Source organism: Nannospalax galili, unplaced genomic scaffold, assembly GCF_000622305.1.
Source record: "Nannospalax galili isolate Female #2095 unplaced genomic scaffold, S.galili_v1.0 scaffold399, whole genome shotgun sequence".
Classification (NCBI taxonomy): Eukaryota; Metazoa; Chordata; class Mammalia; order Rodentia; family Spalacidae; genus Nannospalax; species Nannospalax galili.
In genome coordinates, this window is record NW_008345053.1 from 4,467,028 (window position 1) to 4,472,918 (window position 5,891).

Genomic DNA, 5,891 nt, shown 5'->3' on the forward strand with positions numbered 1-5,891 from the left:
ATCTTTTTAAAAGATCTCCATTTCATTATTAAAATACACAGTTTCATACAGAAAAATTCATTTTTAATGCAATTGACATTGAGATGTTTGCACATGCATTTCTAATCTCTATATATCTGTTCATCACCAGTCATAGTCATTTACTCTCTGAGCTCCTTGGCATCTGAGCATGGATATAAAGTCATCAGGTAGATTTCAATGGTAGTGATTTTCACATTTAGTAATTATTAAGAAGAAAATTTTTATGCTTTGAAGAATTATTTTATTTATTTATTTATTTATTTATTTATACACCCATTTCCCAGGTAGCACCCTCCCATAGCCCCCCTCCCCAGACTAGAGCTCTTATACTCTGATATCCCTGCTACTGTCTGCTGTGTTGTCAGCACCCCCAGCAATTCCGCACCACTTGCCCTTCTGGTGAATCTAGTCAGCCTATCTAGAGGTCTTTATTTTAGGAGTGTCAGCTGTTCTTCATCTAGCGGTAATCAGTTGTCTATATTTCTTTGGATAATATTGGGGTGTGCTGTTCATTTTCCCAGTTCTATGGTGGGTTACTATCTGGGAATCCCTTTGGCCACCCTGGCCTTCAACTCAAAAGAAGGTATCGTTTGTCTGGTATTGTTGCTTGTTATATAGCCTTTAGCTATATACATGGACTCTTATGAAATTAAGTTGCCCATTTAATCTTTGGTTACACTTTCCTTTTGGGTGTTTAAGGCCATACAGTTGGTCCAGATAAAACCGATTTATTTTTACTCTTAAGGTCATTTGAGGATCTGTTCCTCAGGAGTCACATGGGCTTGGGAGGAGCCCCTGGCTCCTTTATTTTACCAGTTCCACCTATATGAAGATAAGTCAAAGTTCCTGCTCGACCATGGTTGGCTTAGCTTGGAAGCATGGAGGAAATGATTCCTCTGTGTTGACCCCCCTTTTTATAGAGTGGACACTGGTTCAAGTCCATCGGGTGGGGTCTCCTTGGCCTCCTTGATCAAGAGGCCCACGATTATATGGCATTTTGAGAGATGCTCATAGTCCCCTGGAACTAGTCGACATAGGAGGGCAAGGAGCAAAACGTGTCCTTTATATCCCTCTGACCAAACTATTATAGACCTCAAAGTATGTCTGTTACTTCCATCAGTCAGGTATTTTTAATTACTGTGAGTCATGTAGATATATCTTGGGCAAAGATCAGTTGTTCTCAGATAAACCTTACCTAGACATATATTTCTTGATCTGCTATGTATAATTGTTCAGTAGGTTGTAGGAGTAATATGTTTCTCTCTGGTTTTCAAAACTAGCTAGGCATTGTTTATCTCTCACATTGTCTCACCCCTCCATCATGGTTTTCCCATTTAAGGTGCCCCCATATCCCCTCTTTCTCCCTTACTAATACCCTTCTCCTATGGTCCTACCTCTCTTGAGCTCCTTCTTCCCTTTTATCCCCTAGGTTCCTTGTATACCTTTCCCTCCCCCATCCCTTAAACTAACCCAATTTTTATCTATATCCCCCTTATTAAGGCATGTTTCCTACCGTTCTTCTCTTTCAGGTTATTTCTTTTCCTTTACCTCCCTGTTTCCTTTACATTAACCTTGTTCCTGTAGTTATTTCTGGTTGCATTCTTATTTCTCAGAGTCTGGTTCTAGGATCTCATATGAGGAAGAATATATATCTTTTTTTTTTTCTGAGTCTGTGTTACATCACTTAGTATAACAGTTTCTAGTTCTGTCCATTTACCTGAAAATTTCATGATTTCATCTTTCTTTACTGCTGAGTAAAAAACTCCATTGTATAAATGAACGACATTTTCATTATCCACTTACTGAGATTTCTTCCATGTCTTAGCTGTTGTGAAAAGAGCAGCAACAGACATGGATGTACATGTGTCTCTGCAATAGGATGAGTTCTTTGGGTATATGCCAAGGAGTGGTATAACTGGGTCAAATGGTAGGTTCATTTGTAGTTTTTTAAGAGTTCTCCACACTGCTTTCCATAGGATTTGAACTAGTTTGCAGACCCACCAGCAGCGGATGAGTATTCCCTTTTGGGGAACCCTGCTGCTAGGGTTGTAGTCCTCCATGTCCAGATAGCTCTAAGGGATTTGGCACCATATGGAAGGACTCCCCTTCTCAGCAGGGGCCCTCCTGCTCTCTTCTTGACTTACCTGGTAAGTGCCGCCAAGCATGGATGCCTGACCTTATTTGGAACATGACCTCTGGCATAGTTACCTGGAGTGAAAATTACCCCCAGGTTTTTTCTATATGATAATCAGGCATTGCCCAGTAGTCGGATGATAGGAGCCTACTGCCCCATGTAAATAAAGCATACTATGAGCAACTATCAGCTGAAGCATTGGCTACTGCCCCCACACTATATCTTCCCTAACATCCCACTAAATAAATGGAGCTGTTTCACTGAATCTGGAGCTGTTTCACTGAATCTGGAGCTATTTGCATCATTGAACCTGCCTCCCCGGAAGGGCTTTCTTCCATCAGTGCTCACTGGCCATTTGACCCCGTTCGTCGCTTCTGCTCCCTTTGTCCTCATGGAGCAGTGGCCAAAGACCCACGAGGAGAGGGAGCAACCCCACAATTCCCCTTTCCCCACATCCTCACCAACATTTGGTATCATTTGTTTTCTTGATCTTAGCCAGTCTGACTGGGGTAAAGTGAAATCTTAAAGTGGTTTTAATTTGCATTTCCATAATTATTAGTGATTTTGAACATCTTTTAAGATGCTTCTTGACCATCCTTACTCCTTCTTTTGAGAACTCTCTGTTCAGCTCCTTATCCCACCTTTTAATTGGGTTACTTCTTGTCTTGATTCTTGTTTTTGTCTTTTTAGTTTAATGAGGTCACTCTTACTGATTGCTGACCTTAATTCCTAGGCAATTGATGTCCTGTTTAGAAAATCCTTTCCTACACCTATATCTTGTAGGCTTTTCCCAAAGTTTTCCTCTAATAATTTCAGAGTTTCAGGCTTTACATTGAGGTCTTTGAGCCATTTGGAATTGTCTTTTGTGCAGGGTGAAAGATAGGGGTTTAGTTTCATTCTTCTACAAGTGGAGATCCAGTTTTGCCAGCATCATTTGCTGAACATGCTGTCTTTCCTCTAGTGAATGTTCTTGGCCCCTTTGTCAAATATCAGGTGGCTGAAACTGCATTTGCTCATATTTGGGTCTTCAATTTTGTTCCAATGGTCTATGGGTCTGTTTTTCTGCCAGTACCATGATGTTTTTGTGACTATAGCTCTGTAAGCTTGAAATCTGGTATAGTAATCCCCCTAGCATTGCTCTTAGGGCTCAGGGTTGTTTTGACTATACTAGGTCTTTTGTGCTTCCATATGAATCTTAGGATAGTTTTTCCCAATTCTGTGAAAAATATCATGGGGATTTTGATTGGCATTGTGTTGAATGTATATATGACTTTTGGTAGGATGGTCATTTTCACAATACTAATTCTTCTAATCCATGAGCATGGGAGGTCCTTCCATCTTCTGAGGTCTTCCTCAATCTCTTTCTTTAAAGACTTAAAATTTTCGTTGTAGAGGTCTTTAATGTCTTTGGTCAGGTTTATTACAAGATGTCAGCTATTGTGAACAGGAGTGTTTCCATGTGCTCTTTCTCTGATTGCTTGTTATTGGTATATAGATAGGCTATAGACTTTTGTAGGTTAATTTTGTAACCTTATTGAATGTGTTAATAATTTCTAGGACATTTTGGGTGGAATTTTTGGCTTCCCTTAGATATAATATCATATCATCTGCCAAAAGGGATAATTTGATCTCTTCTTTTCCAATGATTACTCTTTTAATTTCCTTTTCTTGTCTTATCGCTCTTGCAAAAGTTTCAAGCACTATGCTAAAGAGAAGTGGGGATAAGGCACAGCCTTTTCTGGTTCCTGATTTCAATGGGAATGCTTCTAGTTTTTCTCCATTTAGAATGATGTTGGCTGTGGGTTTGTTACATATCACTTTAATTATGTTGAGGTACGTTCCCTCCAGTCCAATTCCCTCTAGGACTTTGAACATAAATGCATGTTGAATTTTGTCAAAGGCCATCTCTGCATCTATTGAGATGACCATGTGGTTCTTGTCTTTGAGCCCATTTATATGATTTATGATGTTTATTGACTTGTGTATATTGAACCATCCCTGCATCTCTGGGATAAAGCCGACTTGATCATGGTGGATGATCTTTTTGATGTGTGTCTGTATGTGGTTTGCAAGTATCTTGCTGAGAATTTTTGCATCTATGTTCATTAAGGATATGGGTCTATAGTTTCCTTTTTTGGTTGTATCTTTACCTGGCTTTGGTATTAGAGTTATGCTGTCTTCATAGAAGGAATTTGAAAGTTCTCCCACCATTTCTATTTTTTTTGAATAAATAAGTAGTATTGGATGCAGATCTTCTTTAAATATCTCATAGAATTCTGCTGTAAATCCATCTGTTCCTGGGCTTTTTTGAGTCTGGAGGTTTTGTATTACTGTTTCAATTTCTTTTTGTGTTATGTGTCTGTTTAATCTGTGAATCTCTTCTTGGTTTAGTTTTGGTGGTTCCCATGCCTTTAGATATCCATCGATTTCGTGTAGGTTTTCAAATTTAGTAGCATATAGGTTTTTAAAGTAGTCCCTTATAATATTCTGTATCTTTCTGGTGTCTGTTCTGATGTTTCCCCTTTCATCTCTGATTTTGTTGATTTGGAGGTGCTCTTTCTTTCTTTTGGTTAACTGGGCTAGCAGTCTGTCAATCTTTTTTATTTTTTCAAAGAACATCCTCTTGGAATTGTTGATTTTTTTGTTTTGTTTTCTTTGTTTTAATTTCATTAATTTCTGCCCTGATTTTTCTTATTTCTTCTTGTCTTCTGGGTTTGGGGTTTGTTTGCTGTTGCTTTTGAAGTGTGTTGTGTTGCAATGTTAAGTCATTTATTTGTGTTCTTTCCGATTTTTTGATGTAGGCACTTAGAGCTATAAACTTCCCTTTTAGGACTGCTTTCAGCATGTCCCAGAGGTTTTGTCATGTTGTATTGTCCTTTTCATTTAATTCCAGGAATACTTTTATTTCTTTCTTAATTTCTCTTTTGACCCATTCATTATTCAGCAGTTTGTTGTTTAATCTCCATGTTTTCATGTGGTGATTAGGGCTTCTTCAGGTGTTGATTGTAAGCTTTATTGCATTATGGTCTCATAGAATGCATGGAAATATTTCAATCTTTTTGTATTTATTGAGGTTTGTTTTGTGCCCCAGTATATGGTCGATTTTGGAGGGTTCCATGGGGTGCTGAGTAGAAAGCATGTCCTTTGGTGCTTGAGTGGAATACTTGGTAGATGTCTGTTAAGTCCATTTGATATATGATATTGTTTAATTCAGATGTCTCTCTGTTAACTCTCTTCCCTGTTGACCTAACTAATAGAGACAGTTGGGTATTGAAGTCGCCTACTATTAGTGAGTTGGGGTTAATCTGGGGCTATACATCCTGTAGCATTGTTTTAATGAAGTTGGGCGCACCAGAGTTTGGTGAATATATGTTCATGATTGTAATATCTTCTTGATTCATTATTCCTTTCATCAAAACGAAGTGGCCCTCTTTGTCTCTTCTGATTAGTTTTAGTTTAAAGTCTATTTTGTCAGATATTAGAATTGCTGTGTCTGTTTTTTCTTAGTGCCATTTGCTTGGTATATTTTTTTCCATCCTTTCACTTTGAGATAGTGTCTGTCCTTGAAAGTGAAATGAGTTTCTTGAAGACAACATAAACGTGGGTTTGTTTCTTAATCCATTCACATAGTCTGTGTGTTTTGACTGGGGAGTTCAGTCCATTAATATTTAAAGTTATTAATGAAAGATGGGTATTGAATCCTGTCATTTTTATTTCTGTTTACATTCTCTGTATA